The sequence below is a fragment of the Oncorhynchus tshawytscha genome, linkage group LG16 (assembly GCF_018296145.1).
Source record: "Oncorhynchus tshawytscha isolate Ot180627B linkage group LG16, Otsh_v2.0, whole genome shotgun sequence".
In the NCBI taxonomy this organism is placed as follows: domain Eukaryota; kingdom Metazoa; phylum Chordata; class Actinopteri; order Salmoniformes; family Salmonidae; genus Oncorhynchus; species Oncorhynchus tshawytscha.
The window spans coordinates 40,844,820-40,857,281 of NC_056444.1; the positions used below are offsets into that span (position 1 = coordinate 40,844,820).

Here is a 12,462-nt window from a genome sequence, read left to right on the forward strand (position 1 = left end):
CTTGGAGTAGTTGTTCTCCTTGCTCTGCATGGGTAACGCTGCTTCGAGGGTGGCTATTGTCGATGTGTTCCTGGTTTGAGCCCAGGTAGGAGCGAGGAGAGGGATGGAAGCTATACTGTTACACTGGCAATACTAAAGTGCCTATAAGAACATCCAATAGTCAAAGGTATATGAAATACAAATGGTATAGAGAGAAATAGTCCTATAATTCCTATAATAACTACAACCTAAAACTTCTTACCTGGGAATATTGAAGACTCGTGTTAAAAGGAACCACCAGCTTTCATATGTTCTCATGTTCTGAGCAAGGAACTTAAACGTTAGCTTTCTTACATGGCACATATTGCACTTTTACTTTATTCTCCAACACTTTGTTTTTGCATTATTTAAAACAAATTGAACATGTTTCATTATTTATTTGAGGCTAAATTGATTTTATTGATGCATTATATTAAGTTAAAATAAGTGTCCATACAGTATTGTTGGAATTGACATTATTACAAAAACAAACAATCGGCCGATTAATCTGTATCGGCTTTCTTGTTTTTTTTTTCGGTCTCAGTATCGGCGTTGAAAAATCATAATCGGTCGACCTTTTCTCTGAATATTTTCCTAATGCACTGTACAAAAGAAATAAGAAACGAGTGACAAGAAGTTGCTGATGTCTCATCTCTTTTAGAGGAACTTCAAGAAGGGAACACTCCATCTGTTGCAGAGTGAGGACCAGATTCTGCCAGTGGCAACTACGGAACGCATTGCATTCCTCCCTCACTACGACACACTGGTCCAAAGTGGCATGTATGAGTACTATGCTAGCAAGGGCCAGAAGTCTTTACACGAGTGCCTCAGTACAATATTACAATCTCCAGGCCAAAAATGATGCAGTCCTATTTGTATTCATTAGCTATATTCACACTGCACTTAGCCAAGGGGCAAATTTGTACCCAGTGGATGCAGTATGAAAAGGTGTATTTTTTTGCTATAGCTAATTAAAGCCTTGTTGTCCCTCCCAGCGTATGGCTTTGCAGAACTAATTGACAATGCACTGTCAGTGACATCACACAGCACAGGAGTGAGGACAATAGACATCCGATTGGTGAGTTAGTGTTTTAATATTTGTAAACCTCACTTTCGTTATTATGGTCTTGAATAAAAGTGATGCATAAGGATTGAAGTGTTTTAGTAGTCCTATAAAGTTCAGAACCTCAATACTGTGTCGATGGAATGGGACACAGCAGTTGATTGTTTCTCATCTTTTCCCCCAGCTGTTCAACGAGTCCTTGGGGAAACCGGCAGTGGTTGCCATGGACAACGGCTGTGGAATAACCTCCAAGGAGCTCAATAACTGGGCTGTGTACAGGCTCTCCAAATTCAACAGGAAAAACAACATGTTTTCAAGGTTGGTTTACCAAGTGTAAAGCCAGGAGTTTCTGATCACATGACCTGGTAAGTCGATAAAAACAATGCTACAAAAAATATTGCGGAATGTATAATGGAAACAGCAGCTATAGGAGAAATGTTCTAAAAATCAACAACATTTTTATCCAATCGACGGGTGGAGTTCTTTTGTGAAACTTTATTTTATTTTTTGTAACATTAGAAATAATTGAGGTTGAGTCATCAAATTGAATGATCATATCCTTAAAATGTTTACTAATGAATGTAGCAACATGTCATCGACGTGTGTATAGGTGGCAGGGAAGTCAGGCGTAGGAGAATCGAACTTGGTATAATGGAGTAGTTTAATAACTTAAAAACACAGCTCCAAAACCAACAAAGTGGGTACGAGGACCCGTCGCGCACCAAATACAAACGACACGATCATGAACAACAAACAATCTCTGGCAAGGACTTGAGGGGAAACAGAGGGGGGGGGATCAGGAAAGGTGACAGACAAACATATGGGCAACAGAGGTCTCTGGGTGAGAATGGTGCCTACTCACCTGGGGTGACGCCAGAGTGCCCTGCCTGCTGCCTCAATTCGCAGAGGAACCAACCCGGCACCGACCAGCAGTGTGACCTCTGCGACCACATATGGTGCACGAGCAGGAACCCCCTCCGGTCTCCCTGCGCACCGTCCCTCCCAGCTCCATGGGTATTGGAGAGGGGGTGCGGGAGGATGGAACAACCAGACCCCGATCTGGAAACCCGCGAGTAACCAGCAGGTTGTCCAGCCGGATGGACAGGTGCACCAGCTGGTCGAAGGGGAGGGTGGTGTCTCTGCAGGCCTGCTTCCCGACGGACGTCCTCACGTAGACTACAGCGGAAATGGTCGATCAGGGCCCTGTTGCTCCATCCAGCGCCGGCAGCCAGGGTCCTAAACTCCAGAGCAAATCCATGGCGGCGCTCAGATGGTAAATCTTCTCCTGGACGCGCTCCTCCACCTCCATGGATGGGGTACCTTCTCCTGCTGACTTCATATATTTGGTCAGAGATTCTGTCATCGATGTGTCTGTATGGGTGGCAGGGAAGTCAGGCGCAGGAGAATCAAACTTGGTATAATGGAGTAGTTTAATAACTTTTAATAACACTTTCAATAACACAGCTCCAAAACCATAATACATAATCAAAGCAAAGTGGGTACGAGGACCCGTCGCGCACCAAATACAAACTACACGATCATGAACAACAAACATCTCTGACAAGGACATGAGATGAAACAGAGGGTTAAATACACAACAGGTAATGAATGGGATTGGAACCAGGTGTGTAGGAAGACAAGACAAAACCAATGGAAATGGTTCAATGATGGCTAGAAGACCGGTGACGTCGACCGCAGAGCACCACACGAACAAGGAGAGGCCTCGACTTCGGCAGAAGTCGTGACACAACAGTTAGGTAGATACAAAAACTATATTCAAATAAATTAGGCAACTCTGATGCCAGAACACTATGCCATACTGTAACACCAGTGGCGCAATGTGACACAATGTAACACCAGTGACACGATGTAACACCAGTGACCCAATGTGAAACCAATGACAAACATACGATTATTTCAAACAAATTTTATCAATTTATTAGTAATATGTTTAATTACAAATAATTTCAGATTTCATAAGATGGGTTCATTTTTAAATATGAACAATAAAATGAGGGTTATTCGTCAAAGATTAAGACCAAAAGATGAAGCCTATTGACTAAAATGTCTTTCATAACACATTGTCATACAAACATATTAAACATGTCCACTAGAACATTAGAAACACTAACTTTGAAAATAAACAAACTGTTTTCCTAACCACACTGATACAAACATTTTGTATGCAGTTAAACATGTTCATGTCATTTTTCCTGTATTATTCTTCACTTTTACTTCAGATATGTTTGTCTTTGTGTGTTGCGTCCATATCTCTTATCTCTTGTCTCATATCTCTTATTCTCCATTGCTTTCTAGCTACTGACGGCTTCTTCACTAGTAGCCAGTTCAGATCTGCCACTTTCACACAGTCAGCTGCTGCACCAAGTACGTCTAGATACTGTGGCAAATATGAACTGAATGGCATTTTCCTTACTGTGTAAGCAGTCTATGGTCAAGGTATGGCAGCAATCAATGCTTTGGTGTTATGCCACAAATACAAAATAATTAGCATTTGAAACAGTGGCCAGGTAAACAAAAAATGGCTTGCTGTCATACCTTGTCCATAGACTGCATACATGGTAAGGAAACCAATATGTAATTTGGGTAAACAATCCCTTTAAGTAACTCTGTAGATACAGAGTACATATGTCTTCCTACAGACACATTGTCTTAATTCTGACCTTGCAGTACTGGGTTCACTGTCTGGAGTGGATGGGGGATCAACAGAGTCGTTCCTGCTCACAATCTGTCTGTGTTTTTTCTGTCTGACCTGCCATTTCTTTCGCTCCTGTCTTTTTTCCCTTTCTTTGAAATCCTTCACTATTTATTTTTTGACTCTCTAAATCCTTTAAGTAAGTCTGGTGTTTTTGTTTAAGGTAGGCTGCTGTCACTGACGTCGTCGTCGTGGAAATGACCGGACCAAGGTGCAGCGTTGTGAGCGTACATTTTCCTTTATTTATGTCAATGTCGCCAACAAAACAAGGAACAAAGAAACGACCGTGATGCTTACTAGGGCTATAGTGCCACTAACAAGATAACAAAAGGCTGCCTAAGTATGATTCCCAATCAGAGACAACGATAGACAGCTGTCCCTGATTGAGAACCATACCCTGCCAAAACATAGAAACACAAACATAGAAATCAGAACATAGAATGCCCACCCAAAACACACCCTGACCAAACCAAAATAGAAACATAAAAAGGCTCTCTAAGGTCAGGGCGTGACAGCTGCTCTGCAGTGTGGGTCAGCATCCCTGCGCTGTCTGTCGTCTTTGCTTTTCAGCAGCACCTAATTTTGCCATATCTATCAAAAGGAAAGCCATATTATGTGATTACAATATTGAAACAGTAATAAAACGCTAATAAGTCTTAATATAATTGTTGAGGGTTTTATAAAACGTTACGTTGAGAAAAAGTTAGGCTTTATCGTCACTTCACTGGTGTTACCAGCAAAGAGTAACACCAGTGACGATTATGCCAGTGACAAATCTGCAGATAAGCTTCTTAAATTGTAAGTCACCTATTCATAACAATTTTATCAATAATTTGAATCCAATTTCCTTTCCCCTTACTATAAACTGTATAACATCAGTGACACATCTTAAGTCCTCGCATGACATTACCAAGTTAATCATCAAATTGTTAACATATGAAAAGAGTGCACACTCTCCATGTGCTTTTCAAAACAGTCCTGTCTCCAATAAACCTTTGAGCCAGGAAGAATTTGGCAAGGATGTTGCATTTTTTTCAAAGTGGTGTTTTTTATACATTTCAACAACAGTGACATCAAATTGAGGGACAGCTATTACTTGTAAATGATTTGTAATATTTATTTGATATTTTCGTTTTTTAAGTAGTCCACTAAATAACTATAATACTTTCCTTTGTATTATGACATTTAAAGAGGAAGAAAAAATATATTTTTAAACTCAATATATGTCTTTAAACCATGGCTCCTGAGCTGAAGGACAAGACAATTTCATGCTACTGACCATGCTTTACAATATATATATAAAAATACATTTGTCATTTAACTGTATATATGTTTTATTAACTTCTTAGTGATCCCGTCCCGCTCAAATCCCGTTAATGGGATTGATTTGACAACATCCAGTGAAATTGCAGTGCGCCAAATTCAAAAACAGAAATACTCATAATAAAATGTCATAAAACATGCAAGTGTTGTACATCAAAAGAAAGCTTAACTTCTTGTTAATCCAGCCGTCGTGTCAGATTTCAAAAAGTCTTTACGGCGAAAGCAGACCATGCGATTATCTGAGGACAGTGCCCCGCATTCAATCACATGAAAATCAGATTTCAACCAGGCAGGTGCGCGACAAAAGTCAGAAATAGCGATATAATTAATGCCTTACCTTTGAAGATCTTCATCTGTTGGCACTCAAAATGTCTCAGAAACATCACCCCTGGTCCTTTTGTTCAATAATGTCCTTCATTATGTCCCAAAAATGTCAATTTATTTGGCGCGTTTGATTCAGAAATACACCGGTTCCAACTCGCCCAACATGCCTACAAAGTATCTAATAAGTTACCTGTAAACTTGGTCCAAACATTTCAAACAACGTTCCTAATCCAACCTTAAGTATCCTAAAATGTAAATAATCGAAACAATTTAAGACGGAATATACTGTGTTCAATACCGGATAAATACAACGTGAAGCGTGTTCCAGTTCACGCACACCAAACAGAGGAGTCCACTTGGCTTGACACTCACAAAGAACAGCCCTACTTCCTCATTTCTCAAAATAAAAAAAAATCAACCAATTTCTAAAGACTGTTGACATCTAGTGGAAGCCATAGGAACTGCAACCAGGTTCCTAGAGCTTCCCATAGAAAACGAATTGAAAACACAGTGAGCTCAGTTCATTTTTTTTTCCTGGATGGTTTGTCCTTGGGGTTTCGCCTGCCAAATCAGTTCTGTTATACTCACAGACATTATTTTAACGGTTTTGGGAACTTTAGAGTGTTATCTATCCACATCTACCAATTATATGCATATCCTAGCTTATGTGGGCCTGAGTAACACGTAGTTTAATTTGGGCACGCTTTTCATCCGGACGTGAAAATAGTGCCCCCTAGGTTTAATAACAAAACACTTCAGTTAAAACATTAAAAAAATGTTAAATGTCATCTCACACTTGTAAGTGTTTTTCCTGGTGAATAAGGCCGGAACAGGAAAGCCACTATTTTCGTGGAATGACCCAACAGTGAAATGCTTACTTACGGGCCCTTCCCAACAATGCAGAGAGGGCGGGGAAAGAGAATTAATAGAAAAATAATACCACAAGGAATAAATACACAATGAGTAACAATAACTTGGCTATACACTGGGTACCAGTACCGAGTTGATGTGCAGGGGTACGAGGTAGAGATGTACATATAGGTAGGGATAAAGTTACTAGGCAACAGGATAGAAAAACAGTAAGAGCAGCATAGGTGATGTGCAAAAAGGTTTAATGCACATTGTCCGGGTAGCTGTTTGTTAATTATTTAGCAGTCTTATTTATGGCTTGGGGTCCTGTTGGTTCCAGACTTTGTGCATCGGTACCGCTTGCCGTGTGGTAGCAGAGAGAATTCTATGACTTGGTTGGCTGGAGTCTTTGACAATTGTTAGGGCCTTCCTTTGACATTGCCTGGTATCGAGGTTCTGGATGGCAGGGAGCTCGGCCCCAGTGAAGTACTGGGCCATACGCACTACCCTCTGTAGTGCCTTGTAGTCGGATCCCAAGCAGTTGCCATACCAAGCTGTGCACTCTTTACAACTGTTGGTGTGTGTGGACCATAATCATTCCTTAGTGATGTGGACACCAAGGAACTTGAAGCCCTCGACCTGCTCTGCTAAAGCCCTGTCGATGTGGATAGGGGTGTGCTCGGCACTCTGTTTTCTGTAGTCCATGATCAACTCCTTAGTCTTTGCTGACGTTGAGGGAGAGGTTGTTGTCCTGGCACCACACTGCCAGGTCTGATCTCCCTGAAGGCTGTGCAGGGCATGTGATTTCATCACGTAAATATAACGCTCCACTTCGCTATTTCATTCTAAGTGCTTACTGCTTGCTAAATGAATGTTAAACCTAAAAAATACAAATCTTTGCAGGACTCAAATTGTTTTGACTTTGAAGAATGGCTGAATTGCTTTTCTGGCTGGCTGGTTGCAAGTTTCACTCCACATGTTCAAACATTTTTTTAATCTAGGCTACAGGAGAGCAAGTTTCACCATGGCACAGACCGTGGCGATACGTTGGCACATGAGAATTGTTTGAATATTGCAAATATGAATCAATTCTTACATTTTATGCATGCTGAATTTTGCGGGCTGCGTGAGACATTAAACAGATGTGGGAGAGCATAGGCAACAGACTGTCCCAGTTGTATAAATGCGCAATTTTCCTAAATGGATCATGAGAACACTACAATAACTTCATTTTTCTTCGACACTAGTTTATTTTTATGTGGGACTTCATTATGTCCAGCTGTTTTTGTTGACACAAGACAGTTCAATGGAAACACACCATAGCAGGCAATTGTTGCATCGATTTTTCTATGCAAACTTTCTAAATGTCGACAAAACATCACTGGACAAGTTAATGGAAACGTAGCTAGTGACTCACAGTAAATGTAAATTGCAGTGCGCTTTCCAAAGAATTAAATACGGGGATGAACTTTGTTTGTTTTTGTTTTTGACGCATTCCCTATAGCTATCGTCACAGTCATGATCCATTTTGTCTCACTAGTGATCACACTGGGTATGTTCGCCCTGATCCAGTCCCTCGTTGTCTCAACAGTGATACATCATATTTTGGTGTAGGAGGGAAACAAGCAGTGTTCTACATTGGACAGTCAACCCGGGTAAGTGTTTAATTATTGGCCATTTTCCTCTGTTTTGCCATATTCCCCTAATGGACTGTGAAGCACAATGTGCCTTGATATGTCTTTTGTTAAAGATTATCACCAAACCAGCGAGCTCCCCAGATGTCCATGAATTCGTCATTTCAGAAGAAGAGTTTGAGAGGAAGGAGCGGAACAATGAGAATATTTACAGTGGTTTCATCAGAAACAGGAAGGGATTACCAACAGATCACCGAAAATGTTGACTATGTAATCAACAAAACTAAAGTTATCTGAATCCATCCATACTTTGAAATATAAATCTGTCTGTGTTAGGTCCAACTGCTGTACTACTATCCTTCCCACAGCGACCATCTTCTATGTAATGACATCCATGTTAACTCTTCCCCCATGCAGATGGGTGACTCGTCCCACGTGCAAGATGACAAGGAGTGCTTTCTCCACGGGCTGATTGCCGAGGAGGTGGGAAAGGAGAGCTTCACAGCCGTGGTGGTGACAGGGGTCCAGCCTGAACACATCACCTTCCTCAGGCAGGACTTCCACCTGTGGACCAGAGAACTGGCGTGAGTCAGCTCAGAGTATGGTGAAGTTGTCTTTAGCTGCTGATCTTGGCTCAATTTAGCATTTTCCCCCAATGGTTAAGGTTAGTATTATGGTAGGCGGGTCTGATTCTAGATCTGTACCTAGGGTGAGAACCCCGGAATGAGTAATCACCCTACACTGCCTGATCCCATATACCCTAACCCTCCAATCTGATTAAATTGTTGTCCTCTTCAGTTCTTTTTAATTTCCACGTCTTCATTGGTTTCAGTCTGCTTTGTTTCAGCCACTTGTATTACTATTACATTCACGGCCTAAATGGGAACGACATGAAAGCCTCCTACCGTAACTCTGATTGTGTCTCCAACATTGACATTCAGGTGAGACGATCAGTTGCACAAAAGTGACCATTTTGATCAAGTAGCCATGTTATCAGTGCAGTGCCTAAAATGAACACCTGCCAAATGCGGGTAGATTTTGGCATTGGCGGGTATAAGATGTCTATTTGCCCAGTCACGTTGGTGAGTGGGGCTTCAGAGTGTGAGAAGTTTCACTTGTATTTGTGAATGAAATATAGTCAAGCATGATCCCATTTGTAGCAAAGCTATGCTTCTTTTCAATGTTTGAGTTTCAACTGTCAGGGAAGAGAAGACAACGTGGCTACTTGTCAAGCCTCGTCTACATTACCCATAACCACTCTGTTACGTTGCGCCGGATGTCATGTATTTCAACAGAGACATCCACAACGGAGTGAAAACGTAACACCCCGTTGCGGTTGAAGGCTCCGTGGCGAGACGGACACTGCATACTTGTACATTTTTCAAACAAAGAACAGGAAGTTATCAAAACCAAGAAGAAGAAAATGTGGTTTTCGGTGATGGCTTTATGGCATAGCTAGAAACGTGTAAACGATTACCCATTACTATTATTGAGGACTATTTTAATACTAATGTTAAATAATACACATTGGGTGTTAAGCCAATTATATTATGACCTACTGACCAGCTTTTTAATATTATATGAACAAAAAGTATTCCATTTTATTTGGAATGGCTAGCCAGACAAAATTAAAAGGGCCTATTTAAATAACATTTTTTATTTATTTTTTATTTGTCACACTGCCTGGTTGACCAAAAAGTACATTTTAGGCCCTGCATGTAATTATGTGTTAATTTATTTTATGGTACTCCAGACAAGTGCTACAGACAATAGTCATCCAAGAGCATCTATACAGTCTTTGAAGATGCCTATTTTCTAACTCTATTCTTTTGTGATATTATTGATCCTCATCTCTTTATCTGCCATTTTAGATCTCTACTGGAGAAGTTCCCCCAGATCCCTCGCATGGTGAGCATCTGAGAGATCGACAACGACATGCAGACGCTCTACATCAACGCATCAGCTGACACATTTGAGTTCAAAGTCTACGCAGATGCTGATGGAACAGTGGAGGGGGCCCTGAGGTACCACCCCTCCCTCTGTGACAGGGAAACCTACCCTGAAGACCCCAATGCCATACCAGGTAACCTAATCTGCGTCCCAAATGGTACCCTATTCCCTACATAGACACGTGTGTTTGGACACATTGGTCACGGTCAAGTTTTTAAATCACAGTTGGCCATGTAATATCATGTAAGTGTCATAGCCTAGAGTACTGAGTAGAGGTCGACCGATTATGATTTTTCAACACCGATACCACTACTGATTTATTGGAGGACCAAAAAAATACGGTACCGATTAATCGGCCGATTTTTATATATATATATTTGTAATAATGACAATTCCAACAATACTGAATGAACACTTATTTTAACTTAATATAATACATCAATAAAATCAATTTAGTCTCAAATAAATAATGAAACATGTTCAATTTGGTTGGTTTAAATAATGCATATACAAAGTGTTGGAGAAGAAAGTAAAAGTGCAATATGTCCCATGTAAAAAGCTAACGTTTAAGTTCCTTGCTCAGAACATATGAAAGCTGGTGGTTCCTTTTAACATGAGTCTTCAATATTCCCATTAAGAAGTTTTAGGTTGTAGTTAATTATAGGACTATTTCTCTCTATACCCTTTGTATTTCATATACCTTTGACTAATGGATGTTCTAATAGGTACTTTAGTATTGCCAGCTTAATCTCAGGAGTTGATAGGCTTGAAGTCATAAACAGCGCAATGCTTGAAGCACAGCGAAGAGCTGCTGGCAAATGCAGGAAAGTGCTGTTTGAATTAATGCTTACGAGCCTGCTGGTGCCTACCACCGCTCAGTCAGACTGCTCTATCAAATCGTAGACTTAATTATTATATAATAACACACAGAAATACGAGCCTTAAGTTATTAATATGGTCAAATCCGGAAACTATCAGATTCGAAAACAAAACATTTATTCTTTCAGTGAAATACGGAACCGTTGCGTATTTTATCTAACGGGTGGCATCCCTAAGTCTAAATATTGCTGTTACATTGCACAACGTTCATTGTTATGTCATAATTATGTACAATTCTAGCAAAATAATTACGGTCTTTGTTAGGAAGAAATGGTCTTCACACTGTTTGCAACGAGCCAGGAGGCCCAAACCGCTGCATATACCCTGACTCTGTTGCACAGAATGCAAGAGAAGTGACACAATTTCCCTAGTTAAAATTCAATTCATGTTAGCTGGCGATATTAACTAAATATGCAGGTTTAAAAATATATAATTGTGTATTGATTTTAAGAAAGGCATTGATTTTTATGTACACATTGGTGCAACGACAGTGCTTTTTTCAAGAATGTGCTTGTTAAATCACCTGTTTGGAGAAGTAGGCTGGGATTCAATGATAAATTAACAGACACCGCATCGATTATATGCAACACAGGACAAGCTAGATAAACTAGTAATATCATCAACCATGTGTAGTTGACTAGTGATTATGTTAAGATGGATTGTTTCTCATAAGATAAGTTTAATGCTAGCTAGCACCTTACCTTGGCTCCTTGCTGCACTCGCATAACAGGTAGTCAGCCTGCCACGCATTCTCCTCATGGAGTGCAATGTAATCGGTGTCCAAAAATGCCGATTACTGATTGTTATGAAAACTTGAAATCGGTCCTAATTAATTGGCCATTCCGATTAATCGGTTGACCTCTAGTACTGAGTAGTAATGATATAATGTAGCATCTGAAATATAAATTTGATTGTAAAGCTCATATAATCTCATCTTTGATTTCATTTCATTTTCATAATAACACCTTTGATTGGGATCGATTTCCCTGTTTGTGGGTGTTTGAAGGATCTACATTTATAAGTGCCATTGCATTGAGCACAGCCATTACACTTGTAATTTCCATCCAGTAGGGGCGCAAATAGACATGACCTTTTTCAAGGTCAGCCTCGCAAAAAGACGCATTCTCGCTTCTAACTACCCACTATTCAAAGCGTTCTGAACAAATTAAGGGAATTCTAAAATCCGATGATAGTCTCGGTAATGTGTTTTCGGACCTTCCCTTGGTCGTATTCTCGCGGGGCAGAAATCTCAGAGACCAATTGGTACACTCTGATTTACCACCCCAAAATATTCCTGAACAACGTCTATTTGCGCCCTACTGGATGGAAATTACAAGTGTAGTGGCTGTGCTCAATGCAATGGCACTTATAAATGTAGATCCTTCAATCAAAGGTGTTATTACGTGCTCCACTAAGGCAGTTATTTATGTTATAACTTTTCCTTGTGGTAAATATTATGTGGGTAAAACAAAGCGGTAATTAAAAGTACGTATCTCAGAGCATCGTAGCACCATTAGCTGCAAAAACTTTACTTACCCAGTTGAGGCCCACTTTTTGGAGGCAGGCCACTCAATTTCGTCTTTGCGTTATATTGGCATCGAACATGTCATCCTCCCTAGGAGAGCGGGTGACCTTGATAATTTATTGTTAAAACGAGAGGCTGCCTGGATCTTTAACTTAAAGACCCTTGCTCCCTTTGGTCTCAATGT

The 12,462-nt window shown here is 40.4% G+C and overlaps 1 long non-coding RNA gene across 1 annotated transcript; it reads left to right on the forward strand.

Moving 5' to 3' along the window:
• The first annotated feature begins 423 nt into the window (after positions 1-423).
• LOC112215152 lies at positions 424-9,976 on the forward strand. Its single transcript, XR_006079060.1, has 5 exons — positions 424-1,096; positions 1,266-1,399; positions 7,882-7,945; positions 8,041-8,508; positions 9,796-9,976. It is a non-coding gene; the product is annotated as an uncharacterized LOC112215152 (long non-coding RNA).
• The last annotated feature ends 2,486 nt before the right edge of the window (positions 9,977-12,462 follow it).